General features: G+C 40.7%; 1 protein-coding gene across 2 annotated transcripts in view; it reads right to left on the reverse strand.

Annotated features, from left to right (window-relative positions):
- Nucleotides 1-8,695: 8,695 nt before the first annotated feature.
- The window catches only part of NDFIP1 (Nedd4 family interacting protein 1), a 62,573-nt gene continuing 48,020 nt past the window's right edge, over nucleotides 8,696-23,248 (reverse strand). The window contains exon 8 of one of the 2 annotated variants that reach the window (XM_033180814.1): nucleotides 8,696-8,847. The gene's annotated coding sequence lies outside the window, so the exon portion shown is untranslated. Of the gene's footprint in view, nucleotides 8,848-19,586; nucleotides 20,634-23,248 lie in introns of those variants that run through there. The other variant, XM_033180813.1, reaches the window with a different exon arrangement.

Consider the following 23,248-nt stretch of genomic DNA (forward strand, 5'->3'; position numbering starts at 1 on the left):
GCATGGGCCACCAGTAAGGATTCACCCAGTGAGAATTCAGCTGTTACCTGGAAACTCAAAGTCTTCTCCCCATTGAAAGCTGTTGAGCTCACCTGAGCGGGCTCAAGCCAGCTGACATCTGCCCTTTCAGCTGAAGACCAGCTTGCTGCAATAATCAAGATATTTCCACAACATAACTTAATGGGGAGGGGAGGGGACATTAATCACAGATTATTAAATTATGGTACAGTCATGTGATGGAATATGACTCAGCCACTTGAAATGATGTGACTAGAGATTATGAAAAAAGATGTTCAAGACAAGTGGAGTGAAACAACAAGCAGAGTCAAAAGAGTTTGCACAGGTGCTCTGGACTGAATTGTATACCCCCAAATTCATGTGTTGAAGCCCAGGCCCCCTCAACGTGACTGTAATTGGAGACAGGGCCTGTGAGAAGGTGACAAAGGTTAAACAAGCTGGGATCCTAATCCTATGGGGTTAGTGGCCTTATAAGGAGAGGAAGACACATCAGAGCTCTCTCTCTACCATGTGAGAAGGCTGCCATCTGCAAGCCAGGAAGAGAGGCCTCACCAGGAGCCAAATCAGCTGGCCCCTTGATCTTGGACTTCACAACCTACAGAACGGTGAGAAAAGAACTTTCTGTTGCTTAAGGCACCCAGTCTGTGGTATTTTGTTACAGCAGCCCAAATTGACTAATGAAACAGTGAAATGCAATTTAAAAGTTAAAAAATAGGCCGGGCGCGGTGGCTCAAGCCTGTAATCCCAGCACTTTGGGAGGCCGAGACGGGCAGATCACGAGGTCAGGAGATCGAGACCATCCTGGCTAACACGGTGAAACCCCGTCTCTACTAAAAAATACAAAAAAACTAGCCGGGCGAGGTGGCGGCTGCTTGTAGTCCCAGCTACTCGGGAGGCTGAGGCAGGAGAATGGCGTAAACCCGGGAGGCGGAGCTTGCAGTGAGCTGAGATCCGGCCACTGCACTCCAGCCTGGGCGACAGAGTGAGACTCCGTCTCAAAAAAAAAAAAAAAAAAAAAAAAAAAAAAAAAGTTAAAAAATAAATTTCCCCTGCATATGTGTTTATCTATTTTCTACCTGTACATATATGCAGGCACTGAAAACAGACTAGAAGTAGATACACCAAAATGTTCACAGGGGTAATCAGCACATGGTGGAGTTAGGGATAATTCTTTTATTCTTCATTTTGCCTATCCCTATTTTCAATAATGGCTACACAATACTTTTAGAGATGGGGGAAATTAACTCTAGAAGAACGTTAAGCCTTGCCTCACCCCCCGCGTCCTCTTTGGCTTGAGTCACATCTCACAGAGAGAAAGACCAAGGCACGCTGCACCAATGAGCTCCCCCAAGTCATGCTTCCCCTCCCATGTTGTGCTGGCATTCTTTCTCCGAGGAAGAGAATGAGTTTCTAGACAGCAGAGCCGGCCCTTCTCAGGGCCAGGATGGTCCTGGCAGGAGTCTTTCTCTAACACGTCACAACATGTGTTTCCAGTAACTCTGTTTGTGGCTGCTTTCTTCTCTTATCACTCCTCCTCCTGTGACCTTTGCTGGTTGCAGACTTACCGACTGGAGCCAGGTGGATTTGTTTGATTTTTGTTGATGGTTATTAGGAAGAGGAAGTGCCAGAAGGGATTACCTCAAGTTTAAACCTATTTCCAGCAGAGTCCCAGGGCCTTTAATTACACATCTTGGGTCTGTTTGGTAAAGAAGTGGTCAAAGATGTGCTTTTTATCTCCCTAGGAATCTCCTGCGACTGGCAGCATTCCATTTGTGCCTGATGTTCCTGTAAACTCCAGCCACAACGCCTGCGGGGAGGAGGGGCTGTTGTGGAGAATGGGATATGAAGTTGAAGCTGGCGAGAGACTTTTTTTTTTTTTTTTTTGAGACGGAGTTTCTCTCTTGTCACTCAGGCTGGAGTGCAGTGGCGCAATCTTGGCTCACTGCAACCTCTGCCTCCCGAGTTCAAGCAATTCTCCTGCCTCAGCCTCCTGAGTAGCTGGGATTACAGGCATGAGCCATCACACCTATTTTGTATTTTTAGTGGAGATGGGTTTTATCCATGTTGGTCAGGCTGGTCTTGAACTCGCGACCTCAGGTGATCCACCTGCCTCTGCCTCTCAAACTGCTAGGATTACAGGCGTGGGCCACCGTGCTTGGCCACATATCTCGGAGTTAAAAGCACCATATCTGGGAGTTCTTGGCCAGGCCATGTCATTTTGGGTACTGACAATAGAGGAAGATTAGAGCTGCACCAGAGAGAGTTGGAATCTTGTTTTCTGGACCGCACTATTGCAGTCCCCAGAAGAGTGTCACGGGTCAGACACTGCTGAACACAAGGATGAGGACAGTCGGAATGCTAAATGCCCAGCCCAGCCCACCCAGCTCAGTCCAAAAGCAGACTGTTTTTCCTTTTCCTTTTTTCCATTTTTTTTCTTAGTGAAATAGTAACAGACTATAGGGAGGCAATAGTTGTGTCTGGGACTAGCAAGACACCAGCTCAGCTGCGCAGCAGACAAATGTCACTTTTCTGATACAGGTGGCCCTAATCAGAGAGATCCTACTACAGCTGGTGCTCAGAATAACCTTCCCCATTCTCTGATTTACCCAGGCAGGTGAAAGAAGACGGACTCCAGGATTCTGTTCCCCAGAGCATGAGTATGTTGCTCTTCTTTATCTAACTTGCTGGTTAGAGGGATTGTCAAATTATAAAGTTGGTTAAGGTCCAAAATTAAAAAGTTTAACATGTAAAATGCAATTTTATTGGGGAGGATAATGAGGATGCTTTGTTACTGAGGGTCTTAGCATATTTTGGAATAACAGTGAGGTCAAGAAATTAGGAACGATTCCTCAGCTGCTTTTATTAAAGACATAGCAAGGTAGGTCAAATGCACATACAATTTCAGACAATCAGACTCAAAATTTTCCTTCAGCTTATGCCCCAGAGGGTATGGAATTTGGAGAGGAACACTGAGTTAAAATAGAAATACGAATAAGTGGGCTTTTCGTTAGAGACCTTTTTTATCCTAGGCTGAGGGTCCTTACTGCACCATTCTGCTCCTGAAAGGTTATTTCTTCCATAACCCTCAATATCCCAGCGATATCCTTTCAGCAAAAGCACACAGAGCACAGATTCTTGCCCCAGTCCCTGGAATCCTTCAACCCCCTCAAGGAGAGCTAAGCAACATTCTTTTTCTTGGCATCATTGCCTCATTAGAGCAACTAAAACAGGTCCTGAAAGATACAGGGCGTGGCCTCCACCGTAAGAGTACCTTCCCTGGAGTCAAACCCAGCCTCCTGTCTGATGCTCTTAGCACCACTCTTCATGACCCTAGCCTGTCCCTGTGCCAGAAGGGCTGCCTGGGGTGGGTGGCATGAGGGGGTATTTTAGTTTACCCACAGGTCTGCTGCAATATAGATATGTAGTCTTTAAATCATACATTAGGGTTTTTTAAAGCATGGCACCAATACACTGATGACACTCTACATGATATGAAGCAGTATTAATACATAGTATTATTTTTTTTTTTGAGATGGAGTCTCCCTCTGTTGCCCAGCCAGGAGTACAGCGGTGCACTCTTGGTTCACTACAACCTCCACCTTCCGTGTTCAAGCGATTCTTCTCCTCCACAGGCACACACCACCACACCTGGCTAATGCATTTTTCTTTTTTTTTTTTTTTGAGACGGAGTCTCGCTCTGTCGCCCGGGCTGGAGTGCAGTGGCCGGTTCTCAGCTCACTGCAAGCTCCGCCTCCTGGGTTTATGCCATTCTCCTGCCTCAGCCTCCCGAGTAGCTGGGACTACAGGCACCCGCCACCTCGCCCGGCTAGTTTTTTGTATTTTTAGTAAAGACGGGGTTTCACCGTGTTAGCCAGGATGGTCTCGATCTCCTGACCTCGTGATCCACCCGTCTCGGCCTCCCAAAGTGCTGGGATTACAGGCTTGAGCCACCGCACCCGGCCTGTATTTTTCATTTTAATGGTTATGTAGCTATTTTAGTGTGGATTTGAGAAAAAAAATAGCACATCAATGGTTATTCCATAGCTATTATTTAGGAATGAGGGTAAGAAATAACATTTAATTAAAAAATTTAAATGGTAGGTAACTTAATAGCAGAGGTGATATATAAATAGGGCAAAATTCATGAAGGCTACACTTTGGGGAAAAGATGTGTACAGTTTGGGAAAAAGAGCCACCCATTCCACTCTGTGCCAGTTAGACAAATTAAACAATGTCTATGAAACACTGGAATTGGAATAAGTATATTAAAACGCCAAAGGCAGCCTTCCACGGTGCTAACAGATATGGAATCAGAAAGTTGAAGTTCTGATCATAGCTCTATCATTTACTTAGCTCTGTGATCATGGGCAAATTATAACTTTTTTAGAAATAAAAATTCCTATCTTCATAAGATTTTCTGAGAATTAAGTGTGATAATATTTATAAAGTATTTAGCACAGCACCTGGTATATAGCAAGTGCTTAGAAAGTAGGAGTGATTATAATTGCAAAGGCCTCATTTCTAAGGTAGGCTACCCATGTATCTGCCCTGAAGATTACCCTCAAAGAAGATGCAGCCCAAATAGTACAAGAATATTTAGTCCTTTGATTCATAGGCCAGCTCCCAGAGAAATAGGAATGCAGAGACATTTGCAAACCCCAAAATTGCATACAATTTTAAGACATTAACAAGCCCCCAGTTGACACCTCCTTTAACCATAACTATAGACCTGGTAAACTAAGTTGGAGAACCAGGGTAACAAGAGGTATCTCCAACTACTTCCACCATAGGGAGGCCTGGACTCATCCCACCTTCTGGGTGCATTCCTAAGCCAGACTGGTTCTCTCTGGGTGCCTCTTGGTACACAGGCTATCACAGCTTTATTCTCTATGTGGGGCAGAATGCAAATAAGGTCTTGAGGGCCCCCGACACCCTCATCCCCAGTAACTGGCTTGTTCTCCCTGCCCTGGCTCAGTGTAGTACAGTCCAGCCTTGCAATTTAACTCAGTGCTGATGGAGTTGGGTAAACTCGAGTGCCTAGCAAATGTACCTGGAAAACCATGGTCCCTGATAAGCTGCTGATATGGTGTGCTTGTGCTTCCGCCAGTTCTATTTAAACACTGATAGACCCTTGGGCAAACAAGACGCCTTTGATGCTCTGAGCATCCACAGCTGCCATCCTGAGCCCAATCTGGACATGAGCAAGGCTCACAGTGGGTGGAAGTAAAGGTGGGGAAGAGACAAACTTTTCCTGCATCTTATCAAATATATGCACACAGGCAAAACCAAGCTGATCTTCAACACTGGGGGTCCGAATCTTTCCCCACCCTCTCTACCCTACCTCACAGTGATCTCTCAACAATGGAGATTTAGAAAACATTTTCTAGAAAATGCACTGTAGATCAAGATCATTCAAGCAGGACATGTGGGCTAACCAAAGCCATGACCCACCTGTCACACTAGTAGGAGACAGAAGACTCAACTCACAAAGGAAGGGAAAGCTAATGTGTTTTCCTGCATGCACTGATGCCATCAGAAAGGAAGTTAAGATCAAGCCCAAAGAAACTCCAAGAAAATAAGACTGCTTTGGAGCCTGAGGACAAGGTTTTTTTGTTTTCATTTTTACACGACAATTTGAGTTTTGGCTTACTCTGTAAGTAGCGTTTGTAAAGTTATACTTTTTTTTTTTTTGAGATGGAATCTCGCTTTGGAGTGCAGAGTGGTGTGATCTCTACTCACTGCAACCTCCACCTCCTGGGTTCAAGTTTCTCCTACCTGAGCCTCCCGAGTAGCTGAGACTACAGGCATGCCACCATGCCCAGCTAATTTTTGTATTTTTAGTAGAGATGGGGTTTCACCATGTTGGCCGGGCTGGTTTCGAACTCCTGACCTCAGGTGATCAGCCCACCTCGGCCTCCCAAAGTGCTGGGATTACAGATGTGAACCATCAGGCCCAGCCTGTAAAGTTGCACTTTTGAATTTAATTTTTTTCTTGAATATTAATGTGGATTAGAGACTTGCTCATGAAAATTTAGTTCTGGCCAGGCAGTTTGGTCATCACCTAGGAGGTTGTTACAAATGCAGAATCACAAGCCCCAGCCTAGACCTCCTAAACTAGGACCTGAATTTTATCAAGCTTCCCAGGTAGTTTGTATGCATATTAAAGTGTGAGAAGGACTAGATTTGAGCATTTATCTATAAAGCTACTAAAAAGGTATACTGAATAACAGTAAATGACTATACCTTCCTTTCAGATTTGCAACAGATTTTGATCTAAATATCGAGTATAAAAAATAAAAGTTCAATTCAAAGGATGAGACTAATAACAATCATGACTTCTCAAATCTAAATGAATATTTCCTACAGATAACTCAATATATATGACCTCAACTGCGTAGCTTTAGTCACTCTTAGTGCTAACATAAACACATGCTCTTCCCATGAAGTTTCACATCTGTATACATTACGATTGCTGGCATTTTAAGAGGCTAATGAAACACTCTATTTTGCGCTATTGACAGAAGGCAGATTTCTAAAAATCAGAGTTGATGTTCCATAATAAACATGGGTTAACTTTGTAAAATAAAAAGAGGAGGGGGCAGGGGTGATGGTAGGGGGAGAAGTATTGGTTAGTGGTCAAGAGTGCCTTGATCTGGATTCTTGCTCTATCCACCGTGTGACCTGACCCGTTACTGCACCTCTCTGGGAGCCAGCTCCTTTAGTGTAAAATAGGGATAATAGCGCTGTTGCTGTTCAATTCTGGAGGGTTAAGAAATTCTGCATGAAAAGGACTGTAGCAGCACTTGAACACAATAAATGTTGAATACATGTAAGCTATTAATATGAAATTAGAATTGAAATCCTGCCTCGAGATAAATTTTGCTTAATTGAGAGAACTTGCCCTGTCTCTGTCCAGCACTTGATCTGACTCTTAGCTAGAAAGATTAATACTATCAGCTGTGCCTATCTCACTGGCTTAGAGAAAGGATTAAAAAAACCCTGCAGTACAAGCTGGGAGTGGTGGTGGGGGCACTGAAGCCACGCTCCAGGTGAGGTGGGGAGGCACACTGACAGAGGGGTATGAACCCACTTCATGGGGAACATGCACAAAGAAGAAAACATCTCAGGCTGCTGTGGGAAGGCAGATGTCCTGTGCCTGCAGTCCAGAATCCCCCCCCAATTCCCACCCTCAATAAAGGGAACCCTGTGGGAAGAGAAAGGAATGTGTTAAAGTGTAGATCAAGAAGGGACAGGAGAATAAAAAGAAATGGAAGCAGGTGCACACACAGGAAAGATGATGAGAGTTCTATTGTTAAGAATTCATGCTCTAACAACACAAACCAAATTAATCCCAGCCTCCCCACTTAAGAATGGTAAGGGGCAAGTCAGTTAACATGAGTCTCCATTTTTTTAAAGTATAAAACAAGGATCATAGTACTCCCTACCTCAAAGGATTGGGGAGATGATTAAATGTACCCATGAAGAATAAAGCAGAATACTTCGCACATGATAAATGCTCAATAAATGGTATTCATTACTGTCCATCTATGATATGCATCTGCAACACAAAAATATACATGTTTACTGTAGGTTTAATCCCAGGGTCAAGGAATTTCATGTGAACTTCCAATCAACAGAGAAACCAGGTCTCTTTTGGATGCCCTATGGATGAAAGAAGATCAATGATATAGGAAGCCTTTGTCATAATTGTTGCAAAAGTCTAATTAGTCCTCTTAGCAATGAAGCAATGGAAAAAAGAGGTATTAGAAGTTGGCTTTAAAAACACCATCATCGAGGCCGGTTGTGGTGGCTCACACCTGTAATCCTAGCACTTTGGGAGGCTGGGGCAGGGGGAGATCACTTGAGGTCAGGAGTTCGAGACCAACCTGGCCAAAATGGTGAAGCTCCATCTCTACTAAAAATACAAAAATTAGCCGACTGTGGTGACGGGCGCCTATAATCCCAGCTACATGGAAGACTGAGGCAGAAGAATCACTTGAACCCAGGAAGTGGAGGTTGCAGTGAGCCGAGAAGGCAGTAGAGCACTCCAGCCTGGGTGACAAGAGGGAAATTCTGTCTCAAAAAAAAACAAAAACAAAAACATCACGCGGCATTTGTCAGAACGAGTTGAAAAGCAGAAAAAGACAAGATAATCTACAGTGCAACAAAAGACTATTTACAAAATTTAACATCTGACATAAACAGAACGGCTTAAGAGACCTCATCTCACTGGGCTGTGCCAGGATGCTCGTACTACCTATGTAAAAATAAATTCACAAAAACAAGTCTGAAAAAGAACAAACAGTTGATTTTCGGAGATACTAGGATTAGAAAGTGACTTTTTAGATGTGCTTGTAACTTTTGCAAAATCAGGACATCTGAAACCCCTGTAGGATTGAGGGAGGAAAAAAATGTATAAAGGTCTAACAGTTTTAGGCAAAGAAAGAGATGAGTTGAGTGTTTACCTAGGGCAGTGGTTTTCAAGCCATTTTTTTCAGCTGCAGAACGCTTTTTGTAAAACAAAACCTGAGATCCCACATAAAGTACTGTGAGTAAATTAATTTATATATTGTTTTAGTATTTGTTCATGTCTGTAAATGAGAGCACAAATAACCACACAGTTGAACACACATTTGAAAATATATTTTATTACATGATTAAGGCTGTTTTTAAAGATAAAATTCCAATGAAAAGCTTACAGAATCCTAGTGTTTTGTGGAAGGTAATTCAGAAGCACCAAAAGGATTATGAAATTTGGGACTAGCCAGGTGCTTCTCCATGGGGGCCCGAGGGTTGTCACAGATCCATGCAGATGCCATTGGAAGTGATCTGTGTAGTGGGAGAGAACAAAGAGCAGAGGATACCCCAATGCTTTCTGTTTAATGGCCAAGCCAAACTAGTACGGAACGGGCATGAAGTGGTGAGCCTGTGAACACTGTGACAAATGCCACAACTATGAAAAGCTCCCCAGATCCCCCAATAAAGGGGAAAACAGGCAGGCCCTATCTGGACAGGCTTGGATTGGCAGGGTGGGGGTGGGGGACAGAGACACAGGCTGGAACCATCTATCCGGGGGCATTCAGGAGCATTCCCTGGAGAGTTTCAGGAAGAGAAAGCAGGCATGTGGTTTTCTTGTTGGGTGTGGCTAGATGGGATGCGAAGATAGAAAGTAACTAGGGTTAGGCCGGACGCGGTAGCTCATGCCTGTAATCCTAGCACTTTGGGAGGCAGAGGCGGGCAGATCACCTGAGGTCAGGAGTTAGAGACCAGCCTGACCAACATGGTGAAACCCTGTCTCTACTAAAAATACAAAAGTTAGCCGGGCGTCGTGGCAAGTGCCTGTAATCCCAGCAACTTGGGAGGCTGAGGCAGGAGAATCGCTTGAACCCAGGAGGCGGAGGTTGCAGTGAGCCAAGATCGCGCCATTGTACTCCAGCCTGGGGACAAGAGTGAGATTTCGTCTCAAAACCAACAAAAAAACTAAAACAAAACAAAACAAAAGAAGTAACTAGGGATCAAATGGCCCATGGCAACATTTGGAGAAAGGGAAAGTGGCCACTGAGAAAATGGCCCTATCTACAGCTGTGTAGGAATTTAGGACAGAGAAGTAACAAGAGTGATCTAAGCAGCACTGGAAACATAGGGGGATGGGGAGGTGTAGAGAGGCCAGCAAAGAAGACATGGAAAGGGCAAGGAAAGTAGCAGAGAATGTAAGGCCAATGCAGAAAGAAACAAAGCAAAGGATAAGAAGTTCAAAGGCTGCTTTGAAGACCTAAATCCATACAAAGATAGTATATGGCAAGTCCTGTAATGTAATACAAATGGATTAAGCAAAAAAGAGGCCAGAGTTTCAGCCTATAGAACTCAGGAAAGGAAATGAGAATCAAAGTTATTGAATTTATAAAGTGTTTTGATGTTGCTGAGTGTTGAAAAATTATTTGCCGGGGGAGGGAGACTTTGGTTGCTTGGTGGTAAAGAACGCAAAATAATCCCTTTTATAGTAATCTGTGAAGATGAAATGAACATGTATATAAGTTCCTACATAAACATATGATAGTATTACCAGAAAAGCAAGAGTAAACCGTATTCTCATCTGGGCTGCAGGAATTTAGGAGGATAAGAATGGTCTGATTGATCAGGGATGGCCTAATGACATTTAGGAAAGAAGGAATGAGGAAAGGCAGGGTTTATGACAGCTATATGGTCCTGAGAAGGAAATCAATTCCCTTGATTTGAATTATAGGTTTGGGCTTTTCATGTCCTGCCCTTAGACCCAATACTCTAGCTGATCAGCTGTGAAGAGCTGTTAGCTAGATGCTGGGCACTTTACCTCCCTAAAAATGGCCCTGTGAGAAAATATTCCAGCACATGGATTAGCAAACCAAAGCTTGGATGGGGCACGCAAATGACCCAAGATGACACAGCCAGTAAATGGGGAGCGAGGGCTCAAGCCCTAGGCTAACAGTTGCAAGTCCCCTTGGCAGCTGGTTTTATAGGTCCTGGCCGCATAGAACCCTGAGGTTCCCCTCCATCCTTTTGGCCCTTTTTGGGGCGGCCTCTTCAAGTGGTAGTAATCTCTCCTTTGAGGGCATTTGGTTTTGCAAACATCTTTAAAAGTGCCCTTCTGGGGAAAATTAAGTTAGCAGCAAGCTTGAAAAGTGTAAAAAGCTTCTTCCATCACTATGCAAACAAAGCAGAAAAACATTACATATTAAGATTTCTTGGACAGGAAAGGACTTTGTCTCCTACTAGTCTCCTCCCAGACTAGAATCTCCTTGTGTTCAGGGGTTGTCTTGTACAAACCTTTGTATATACTACATCCAGCATAAGGTCATGTATAACTGGCTAATAAGATCGTTTTTATCAAACAAAGGCCCAAAACAACTATATGCAAGAAGGCAGAGCACAATTATTTATAATATATAGAAACTATATTTTTCAAAGTAGAGCATCACTTCTAACACAGGTGATTATACAAATTCCAACTGCAATTCTTTCTGAGGGGAATAAAATACTATGGATGGAGGCAAAGCCAAGGACACATAGAATTTGAAGACGTAGGGAATGTTTCTTGGCTTCTCTTCAGCTGTTTGATGTCACCAAAGAAGTGGGCTGGCTTAGATAAACTAATGACCTCTGTTTGGCCCTGTGTTCCTAAAAATTTTATGGGAAGGTCACTAATAAACTAAGTGTGTAAATGCTCCACCATCTAGTTAAAAAATAACTGCTACTGGAGCTGACTTATATTACACATTTTCTGCAAAACACATTTACTTACCTTTCCTTCTAATAAAATACACCCAGCAATAAATAAAAGGCAGTAAAAAGTATCCATGGCTTGCTATTAAACTTGAAATATTTTTAACGACAGGTTTTAGTATACTGTTTTTGGAAGGATCAGGTATTTGAAAATAAGCACCCAATGAGGACATGATTAAGATTGGCACCAAGGTACAAATATAATAATTTGTCCCAAGTACAGTGTCTGTACTCAGAGAATTTAAATGTCTACCCATGAAAGATCAGATTGCACTTTAAAATGGCCAATACACTTCTAGCAATGAGTCACTTGTATAAAAATGCCACTATAAAGCATATTATAGTCTTTTTGGGTTTTTTTGTTTTTGTTTTTTCAAGTTTAAACTACAGTCTAGTGGATTTAGTTCTTCATGTTTTTGCCTAAGTGCTACAATGGCAGGGAAAGAGGCTTTGGAATTTCAGAATTTTTTTTCTTTTTTGTAAAGAAAACCTCTCAAGAGGGTATCCAACCACTTTTTGGAGACATAAACATAGGTAAAGCAAAGTGACCCAAATAAAGGAATATATATATATATATACACACACACACATTCTTAAATATATTCTTCAATTTAGGCCAATTCTCTTTTACGGGCTCCTTGCAATTAGCTGGCAATCTTGTCCTGTGGGTCTGAAGGATTAAAGAAGGAGCAAAGAACAAAAGGAACTGATCTGCTCCACTCCTCCATCGGTCCTTTCTGAACAAATCAGACTTCATCTCCTCCAGCGCCTCCTTACCACCTCATCTTCTTTCCCTTACCCATAGTCCCTTAGGGGAAGGACTGTTAACATGAGAAAATGCTACATAAATGAAATTCCTTCAGAATCACCACAGGTTTGAAAATGGTTCCAGAAACTAGAGGTGGTTTTTATAGTTTTCTCATTTTGGAATTCTGGGCAAAGCACAGCTTTTTTGGATCACTGGATGTTTAAAAAATATGTAGCAGTAGGTAATAAGCCACCCAAATTAAGTTTACCAGAAGTTTAGATGTACTCCTTTCCCTCTTGCAGACAACTGAGGACAATGCTCCCAGCAGGTCACTACATTAAAGGAAGCATAGCCTGGGAATGGCACACATGACATCCATTGAGCTTACTGTTCCATCTGTCACTGACATGGGCCACATACAAATCTCTAGAGCTCTTGGGGTCTTTAAGGGGTCTGCTAATCCATTGCTTTTCCTTTACTCTTAAGCCATTCCAAATAGGAGGATCTATTCTGTGTTTAAAGACTTCCAAGAAGAGTCCACAATCACTTAACCAAATACTTAGAAATTAATTTCCCTGTGGCCTTTCCCCATTGCTCTGAATGCACATTCCTTCCTATAGTCCTGCCGTTCTGAAGACGAACATATTGTGGCCATGAGCTTTAAGACCTATATAAAGACAAAATAATTCTCAATCTCACCCAACCATCAATTCCATGATTTTTTTTTTTTTTTTTTTTTTTTTTTTTTTTTTTTTTTGAGACGGAGTCTTGCTCTGTCGCCGGGGCTGGAGTGCAGTGGCCGGATCTCAGCTCACTGCAAGCTCCGCCTCCCGGGTTCACGCCATTCTCCTGCCTCAGCCTCCCGAGTAGCTGGGACTACAGACGCCCGCCACCTCGCCCGGCTAGTTTTTTGTATTTTTTTAGTAGAGACGGGGTTTCACAGTGTTCGCCAGGATGGTCTCGATCTCCTGACCTCGTGATCCGCCCGCCTCGGCCTCCCAAAGTGCTGGGATTACAGGCTTGAGCCACCGCGCCCGGCTTCTTTTTTTTTTTAAGATGGCGTCTCACTCTGTTGCCCAGGTTGGAGTGCAGAGGCACAATCTTGGCTCACTGCAACCTCTGCCTCTGGGTTCAAGCAATTCTCCTGTCTCAGCCTCCCAAGTAGCTGGGGACTATAGGTGGGCACCACCACATCTGGCTAATTTCTGTATTTTTAGCAGAGACAAGGTTTTGCCATGTTGGCCAGGTCTCAAACTCCTGACCTCAGGTGATCCTCTCGCCTCGGCCTCCTAAAGTGTTGGGATTACAGGCGAGAGCCACCGCACTCGGCATTCATCAAATTTTTTTTTTTTTTTTTGAGACAGAGTCTCACTCTGTCGCCAAGGCTGGAGTGCCGTGGCATGATCTTGGCTCACTGCAAGCTCTGCCTCCTGGGTTCACGCCATTCTCCCGCCTCAGCCTCCCAAGTAGCTGGGACCACAGGTGCCCGCCACCATGCCTGGCTAATTTTTTTTGTATTTTTAGTAGAGACAGGGTTTCACCATGTTAGCCAGGATGGTCTCAATCTCCTGATCTTGTGATCCACCAGCCTCGGCCTCCCAAAGTGCTGGGATTACAGGCATAAGCCACCGTGCCCAGCAAAATTTTTTAATGAAAAATTACTTCATAATTTATAAAGTGTAGATACAAATGTACCGCACTCAACCTTCTTCTATGGAAGTGAAGATGAGAGATAAGTACTTACTTACCCATTATCCTTGCCCTCATTTGGAAGCTCTGTGGAACTGCTATAGAAACTAAGTCTATCTTTAATTCAATGAGGTGGACATTGGAAAACAAAACAAAACAAAACAAAACAAAAACAAAAAATATATATATATAATTCCAGTACCTAAATCTAGAGAACTGCTAAATCAGAGAAGAGCTTATGGACAAAAACAGGTTATACAGATTCAACTCACTTCACACACAGTCTCAGGGACAAAATATATAATTAACCAAAAAGAGGAAAAAAACATGATTTTTGTCCTACAGACATCCATGCGCATACAGATCTAGGGCTTGAGAGTCACTGAGTCAAACCTAGAAAAATATGTACTACTAATTTTGCTTCTTCAGGTCACCAGTGCCCACTATTTTCATCAACTATACAGTACCAAAGCATACTAGTAATAAATAAAAACACAGAAAAAGTAATAAATAGTTGGTGAAAATGTTGATCCATCTGATTTCTCTGCAATCACTGATTTATCTGCAATCTGTTAAAATATAAACTGGAAACTAGCCGGGCGAGGTGGCGGGCGCCTGTAGTCCCAGCTACTCGGGAGGCTGAGGCAGGAGAATGGCGTAAACCCGGGAGGCGGAGCTTGCAGTGAGCTGAGATCCGGCCACTGCACTCCAGCCTGGGCGACAGAGTGAGACTCCGTCTCAAAAAAAAAAAAAAAAAAAAAAAAAAAAAAAAAAAAATATATATATATATATAAACTGGAAATAAATCAAATACATGAAAATCCTCAGTGTTGATAATCAGAGAAAAAAGCAACATATTAAAATGACATCCAAACAGAGGAACTGCCAAATACGGCCTATGAAATGTTCTGTCAAAATAAAGATGTGGAATCAGGAAGCAGATGGCAAAATTCTTTCTAAAATCCCACTTAAGTAGCATTTTAGGCATTTCTGACGGTTCTGCAAATGAAAAGAGGGAAGTTTCATCAAGAATAACTCTAGCCCAGTTATGATGATAGGTTGCTCCAATCCTCTCCAACTTGGCGCAGAAGTATCTGGCTTAAATGGGGGAGGGGAAGTGAGAGGCAAAGCAGCTCTCAGCAGGGGACACGAATGCAAACCCAGCTATGCAAGGTGAAAATCACTCTAGCTTTGGCATTTTGGATGAATTTTATTAGAATCAGGCTGGGTTTCATAACCAGAAGGCAGAACTTCCTTAGTTTTATGCTTTTTCTAATAATGCTTTGTCAAGGAAATCATCTTCTCTATTTCAGAGATTTCTTTTAGATTTTTGACCTATTTTCTTGTTTCCCAGGCTGCGTATATCACTCGTGAACCTTCCAGACAACTGAAGAATGACAATGAATACTGCCATCTTCCCAGAGCTCCAGCACTAATCTTTGTTAAGACTTACAGGAAACCACCTTTCTCAGTTTCGATGTCTATGAATCTGCAATCACTAATGAATGGGGAAAAGTCTGTGAAACATTTCCTACATAAATGATTAAAATTAGCTGCTTTTAGAGCAGAATGAACAACATACAAAGCAGGTTGGACAACTTCTATTTCACACAATTGCATCTCAGTTTCTGACCTAGGTAAAATCCTGCATAAATGCAGGAGAATCTTCTATATTCATATGTTCTGTATTCAGGTTTAAGAGATGTACATTTACATTTACATTTTACTAATTCATCAATTGATAAACTTAAGAATTAAAACTCTCAAAATCAGAAGACAATGCTTTTTGGTAAAGAAAAAAAGAAACAGCCGGGCGCGGTGGCTCAAGCCTGTAATCCCAGCACTTTGGGAGGCCGAGACGGGCGGATCACGAGGTCAGGAGATCGAGACCATCCTGGCTAATACGGTGAAACCCCGTTTCTACTAAAAAATACAAAAAACTAGCCGGGCGACGAGGCGGGCGCCTGTAGTCCCAGCTACTCAGGAGGCTGAGACAGGAGAATGGCGTGAACCCGGGAGGCGGAGCTTGCAGTGAGCTGAGAGCCGGCCACTGCACTCCAGCCTGGGCGGCAGAGCAAGACTCCGTCTCAAAAAAAAAAAAAAAAAAGAAAAAAAAGAAAAAAAGAAACAGGCTTTAGTAAAAACAGGTATAAAAATTAACCCAAAACCTTTGAGTAATGTATTTATCCTACAAGTAGAAAATTCTAAGAATAACTGGAGGACTGAGGGGATTAAAATGCCATGCAGTAGATGGACTATTTCAGATTTTACAGTCAGGGAAACTGGCCTTGGGAGGACAGCTCTCAATTTATATACTTTACATAAGAGTAGTTCTTTCCATAGGCCACAAAGTTGTAGGTGATACAATAAACTGGGTTATAAAATAGCTTCTTTTTAGAATGGAGATGATACAAAATCAATTTCTACAACCATCATTTCCTCCTGAAAACCTCTTTTATGTTCAACCTAAACTTACTCTCCCCTTTGGGAATTCCCAGTGTATTTCTTTGAGATGTCTTCCATGTTAATAGCAGGGCCTACAAAGAACCAACATGCGGCCGGGCGCGGTGGCTCAAGCCTGTAATCCCAGCACTTTGGGAGGCCGAGACGGGCGGATCACGAGGTCAGGAGATCGAGACCATCCTGGCTAACACGGTGAAACCCCGTCTCTACTACAAAATACAAAAAACTAGCCGGGCGACGAGGCGGGCGCCTGTAGTCCCAGCTACTCGGGAGGCTGAGACAGGAGAATGGCGTGAACCCGGGAGGCGGAGCTTGCAGTGAGCTGAGAGCCGGCCACTGCACTCCAGCCCGGGCGGCAGAGCAAGACTCCGTCTCAAAAAAAAAAAAAAAAGAACCAACATGCAGACGCTACTTGTCAAAGAGCGCTTTCTGTAGGTAGTCTAAAAGAACACAACTATACACATACACAAATGTGTACAGGTATATGCAAAAGGAAAAAGGAGATGCAAGAGTACTGTACTACTGCTTTAACAAATGCTCTCACCCAATCCACCTTATCCATCTTATAGGCTAGAAATACTATTTAGGCTTTAAAATATGCAAAAAAAAATCTTTTTAAATATACAAACCATCTGTGGAAGCATATTTGCCTTCTGCTATGACCCTCATCATCCCTCAAATCATATTCTAAAAGCCTGAGAGGTGAAAATCTTCTAAATAGCTGAACCACCCACAGAACCTGAAAATTATTATACATTTTGCACATGATTAACCTATATTCACCACTGAGGTTTAACCAAGAACCAGATTCAGGTAGGTAATAGGGGTCACAATTACTTTTTCATAAAATATACCCTCCCACTGGCCAGGTGAGGTGGCTCACGCCTGTAATTCCAGCAGGCCGAGACAGGCGGATTGCTTGAGCCCAGGAGTTCAAGACCAGTCTGGGCAACACGGCAAAATCACGTCTCTACTAAAAATACAAAAATTAGCCGGGTGTGGTGGGACATGCCTGTAGTCCCAGGTACTTGGCAGGCTGAGGTGGGATGACTTGAGCCTGGAAGGTGGAGGTTGCAGTGAGCTGAGATCACGACACTGTACTTAAGCCTGGGCTACAGAGCGAGACCCTGTCTCAAAAAAAAAAAAAAAATCTATTCATCCATCTCTACAAACACATATACACACACCCTCCTACTTTACATAAATGTACAATTCTATGTCTATTCTTAGCATGTTTTAAGTTAAAATTAGATTACTGATGTTTACAAGAAGCATGGCCAAATGATTTTTTTCATTTTATGTCAATGTTTACACGCCAACCCTTCAAAAGGTTGGGACAATGGGAAGAGGGCATTGGACTGGATGTGAAGCCTGAGGCCAGGGGTTCAGTTTTGTTGGGGTCTAGTTTTGTCGATTCTCACCTCAGAATCTTGCCCCCTCAGGCAATCACTCAAATTGAAGTATCACTTCTATTGGTCCTGATACTCCACTTCAGTAATTTATTTCTTCTTTTGAATGTAAACCATTTATAGCTAAGTAGAGTATATTTTAGTAAAAGAACACAGTGAAGACCAAGCAAAACTTCATCTGTACTAATAATGACTCACGGTGGGCCAGAGCTCAAGTCAGATTTGTAATAAGAAAGCAAAGGGGGAAAAAATCATTTACTTCACTAAAAATTTTGTTGTTTCTTTAAAACTCTAAACAAAATCGATCCTATTAGTAAAGATATTCATTCTTATCTTTTTTTAACAAGCAAATTTTAATAATGCCTTTTATTTCTATACAAAGCAACATAACTTTCTGAAAAAAAAAAGGCTATACAGAACCCTTTAAACATAGGAGTACAGAGTTTCAAATGGCAACAAGAAGTTAAGAAACACAGGGCACTGTGTCGTTACGGGTGAATCCTAGTTGTCCTGTAGCCCAAGGTCCAAGCTAGTTTACTCCATAACCTTAATAACCACGGTTCCTAGGAATACCTTTCTAAAAACCATTTATTATAAAAATCTCACCCTTTATCCATTATCAGTATTAACTTATCCAAGTGAGAAAGAAAATGGGAGAGAAAAATGAGAATCAACAATGCAGCATGAACATTTTCATCCTGAATACCAGTAAGGACTCCAGATGATATATGGTGCCAACTTTATGTGCCTCAAAAGATTTTAACTTTCAGAACATTTAAACGATTAAAGAGAAATCATCCTCTTGACTAGGTATTTTAAAGCACATCAAGCTGTAAGTTTACATTTGACAAAGTCTTATGGATCACCAAATATGTAGAAATAGGAATTCCAAGTATTTCAGTTCGTTGAATATACAAAACCAAATAAGGCACAAGGACCTGAAGAATAAACACAAAGCTAGTCCACAATGTTTGAGTTAGCGTGATTTAGGACCCTTCTATTTTGTTCTGCAAGATAATTTACATAGTTCTCTCTGCTATACGTGTCCACATCTATTCAGATTGTTACAGACCTTTTCATTCTGGAACTTAGAACATTATAGGCCATACAAACTTCCAAACTCCATTGTTGGTATAATCTGACTCAAAATGAAAAAAAAAAAAAATCTTCAAAGAAGCTTTCATAAAACTCCCTCCTTCTCTATTATCAAATATAACTCCTGAACAAGAACACACTATACTATTATTCATAATAATCCATAAACTGGTTGGAAGGATCATTGAAATGTCAATCCAGGAGGCTCCTAATTTTCCTGTTTGGCTTTCAAACAACCCACAATTCTGTGCATTATATACTGACATCCTAAATGACTTCCTATGCTGATTCTGGATATTCACACACAGCAGATGAATGGACATTTGCAGCTATCAGACTGTGCTGGTGCTGATTTGTGTAGTAATTTGACCATCTTGGTGTATTTTTTCTTTATATTTCTTAAATAGAAAATTAAAAAAATCAAATGGCTGATATCATAAAAACCACTGGTCTCTAAATTTAACATCGAGACAAGAATAGAAATTAGGAGAAATGAGGAATCTTTAATTTCAACTGACTGAATGCTCACAGGACTCAAACCAGTTGGTGCATTCAACTGAGAAAAAGAACAAATGAGAATATGCAGAAAACACTGGAAATAAATCATCTAAAATTATGTCTAAAAATCGAAGCATAATTAGGAGTTCCAGAATGATTTAAGATCTCTACAACTCCTCTCTACTTTTTTAGTCCATTATCTTTTACAGAACCAATGTTCATATACATTTTTAGGAATGTATTTAGTAGGATATGAAAGAAGAGGACTTCTTGTGCTGAAAATGAAGAAAAAAAACTGATCCAACGTTAGCTTTTTAATCACATCTACTGAATTATTCCCTAAGATTAGAAAAAATTGCCTTAGCAATCAACAAATGCAAGCCAAGAAATTAAGCACTAATCTACAGTAAAAGGTGCTACACAAGAGATATTTATTAATGTTCTGTTGTATTTACAGTTTTAACATAGCAAACCAAGATGAATTACCACTTGGGCAGAAAGCACATCATTCTACATTATAACCCACTGGTTTCTGCTAACACATTAAAAGCAAGTAGTACAGTATGTTAGGGATCATCTCAAAAGTTCCAAGCTACTTCTTTGCTCCTAAGTACCTAATCCTCTCCTTACTCCCAGCCTTTGGCCTAATCATCAGGAGATAAAAGGAAAATAAGGGGGGGTTGGGGTGGGGATGGGGGTGAGGGACTCTAATTATAGAAACAGTGTCAAGAATTACATTTTAGTAATTAAGCTTCATTTGTATCCTAGTCCTTTCTATTTTATACAGTGACAACACCTTCAGAATCCCTTAGGTATAATAAGGTATTGCAAAATTGTGAATACAGGCTATAAAAAATTAACGCTTATTATTTACCAATTAAAGACATATTTTTGACCACACCTTAAATGTATTTTTGCACTATGATTTTGCTTCCAGGTGTTCACACAGAATTGAATAAATTTCTAGATTAATTTGAACAGCAAATATGGATTATGTGCAAAAACACAGTAACAAAAGTTTAACTTTTGAGAAAACCCCTTTAAAACGGCCAGCATTATACATATCTTACAATAAAATATTTAATTCCAAGTTCACTTTGAGATGGAGAATGAATAAAGCAAGACTGCCCCCTACTGACTACAGGGACATGGCTCATGCTACTTAAAATGACTACAAACAATATATAAGGCATTATTAATACATCACAGACTTGATTGCAAGAGCTTTTTCAAACATTAACCACTAATGATTCAATGATTACAGAATTCTGCATTAACTATTAAAATTTTACACTTAGGAACAAATAGAGAGAAATGATCTTTTCAACAGTACTTTATTTTTTTAAAGCAGGTGATTATTCCTGTGTTCTGCATCTTGATTCACTTCCTGCAGGTGTTCTCTTGCTTCTTGAGAGAGAATTCATAAATGCAGGAAGGCCTTTGCCAGAAAACATCTGCCAGAGAAGGATATTGAATATTGAAACTCTAGTTAGCTTGTTATTTTGGCTAAGAGAAGGATGTAGTCACAAAAGAAGGCAGGATGTTTGGAGACATAAGTGCATTTTAACATAGTTTTAAGATTACTGTATACTGACATCATAGTATTCAATAAACATTAAAATTTCAGTTCTTAAAGTTATCAAGGCCTCTAGAACTAGAAAAAACTGGAATGCTTTTTCTAAAAACTCCTGAAGTCAGGAGTCTCTCTTTCCAAACCTCTTAAACAAAAGAATAGAATGGAAGCAGTGCTACTGCATCCCACACTTAACCCTGTCAGCAGTGACTGTAACTTGGGACAGAGAGCATAATCCAAGTGTACAGGTAATTTTCCTAATACACCTGAAGCTACTGTTTACCTTAACAGTTCCACTAGATACTACACAAGGAAGATTTCCAGTAAGGATGTCAACGATGTCATGCTATACCTCAATTGAGCATGGCAAAATTAGAAAACAAGGATAAACTCACAGGTACCACAAATACTTTTAAAAAACAAGTTTTCCAAAAAAGTCATTGTATTTTGGGGGCATGTTTCTCTTAAAATAATATACATAGTTTCAAACTAATTTTAAGAAAGGAATGTATCTGACTGAAATAAATGCTCTCAAAATAATGCCTATGCATTTTACTAAATGCAGTTTTCATCTAATAATTTGAGGCATTTCTGTACTAGTACATTGTTTTGGTTCTCATGAAAACAACTTGTGAAAAACTACAAGTAATTCTCTATATTAACAATAAAAGAAAAAATATTAACAATAAAAGAAACACTAAAGAGATACATTTACTACTTAAATATTTATTGAGAAACTATTTTGTGGTACTCAGCAACAAGTAAGAGTTGGATGGGCTCACATATAGGTCTATAACTTACTTTTCTATCCCCCAGGTTACTGTAAAAGCCACAAGAAACTCTTCTGTGTCTTTTCTTTCTTTTCTTTTTTTTGGAGACTCAGGCTGGAGTGCAGTGGCGCGAGCTTGGCTCACTGCAACCTACACCTCCGGGGCTCAAGCCATACTTCTGCCTCAGCCCCCCAAGTAACTGGGACTAACAGGTGTGCGCCACTATGCCTGACGTCTTCTGTATCTTTTCTGATTAATTACTGCATAAATATTTAAAAGGCTGCCAAAATGGAGAGACACTACAAACACACAGGAGGAAATTAACATATTTTAATATAATCAACATTTTTCCAAACTATAAATTCACTTGCATTGTAATTTGAAGTAAACCACTGAAACTGATACAAGGACATCTTTTCTTTCGATTGAGATATAAGAGACTGAAAGACCTCGGAAAGCACAGAGACAGAGACACAAGAATATAAGGAATTCTAAAGCCAAGTAGAAGCAAAAAGAAAATTGGCAGATGAATATTAAACGAACATTTTTGCAATGAGGCCAGACTCATTATAAACATAAGTAATTTCTGTTTTATCAGTTTAATAGATGAAAACTGATGAAACAGTGACTAGTAGGTCAAAACAGAGTTTGCAAGAATATGCAATATGGTACAATTACCTGGTCACTTCCTTGGTTTATGATGCTTTAGCATAGGTAAACAGCTTTAATAGATTCCTCAAAGTCAAAGCTTGCCACTCAACAAATATTAAAAATCCCTTTGCTCGTTCAGTAAGAAAAGTAAAAATTAAATTAAATTAAAATAAAATCTCTCAAGAGGACCTAGATAGGTCACCAGTGGGTAATCTCAATCACCACACAATTTCCAAATGAAAGACTGCTAGCGGGCACTGCTGTCTGAGACTTGGAGGCTTGAATGGTAGTGTTACAGAAATGCTGGCAGTATGCAAACTGAAGGACAAACAGATCTTAGGGACTCTGGACCGCATTACTAAATTGTAGATCAGATCACTTTGTAAAAAAAAGGAATCCAATAGCCTACAGATCATTTAATTCCAACAGGAAGACAACCAGTTCTTCTTGGAGACATTATGGAAATTTTGTTTAGCAAAAATTCTACTGGAAACACCATTTCTACTATCTTGCTATCTTATAACACAGTCCAATAAGTAAACCTTTACCTTGAGATGAATTTCCTTTAATAAAATAAAAGAGGTATTAAGGAATAGGAGAAAAATTACAGAAAACGAGAAATGAAAGTGTCTGTTATCACATGGAAAAAAATTAAAATATTTGATGCCTAATAGGTACAGGTCACTAGGTCACCTTTTAAATTATGAAGGCCCTAGTTCATTAATGCTAGGGCTCAAAAACCTTCTTTTTTTCCTTCTATTTCAGATGCAGTTAAAATAAATAATTTTAAAATACATTATGCTTCATATGTACAAGTGCTTTTGGTACCACACAAATAGTGTTAGATATAACCAATCAACTGTGTTACCACCTTATTACTGTAGCTAACTCCTCATTCACCTGGCAGCATCAGAGGAAGTGGTAATCCATAAAAATGTATTTTCCAGTGAACTGGTAAATAAGAAAAAGTATAAACACTTTACATTTTTTACCATTTCAGGTACAGATGTTTATAACAGGTTATCTGTTTCTTCTGCTTCCTGGGTCACATACTTTTTTTTTTTTTTTTTTTTTT

Source organism: Trachypithecus francoisi, unplaced genomic scaffold, assembly GCF_009764315.1.
Source record: "Trachypithecus francoisi isolate TF-2019V2 unplaced genomic scaffold, Tfra_2.0 Lachesis_group2, whole genome shotgun sequence".
NCBI classification, from domain to species: domain Eukaryota; kingdom Metazoa; phylum Chordata; class Mammalia; order Primates; family Cercopithecidae; genus Trachypithecus; species Trachypithecus francoisi.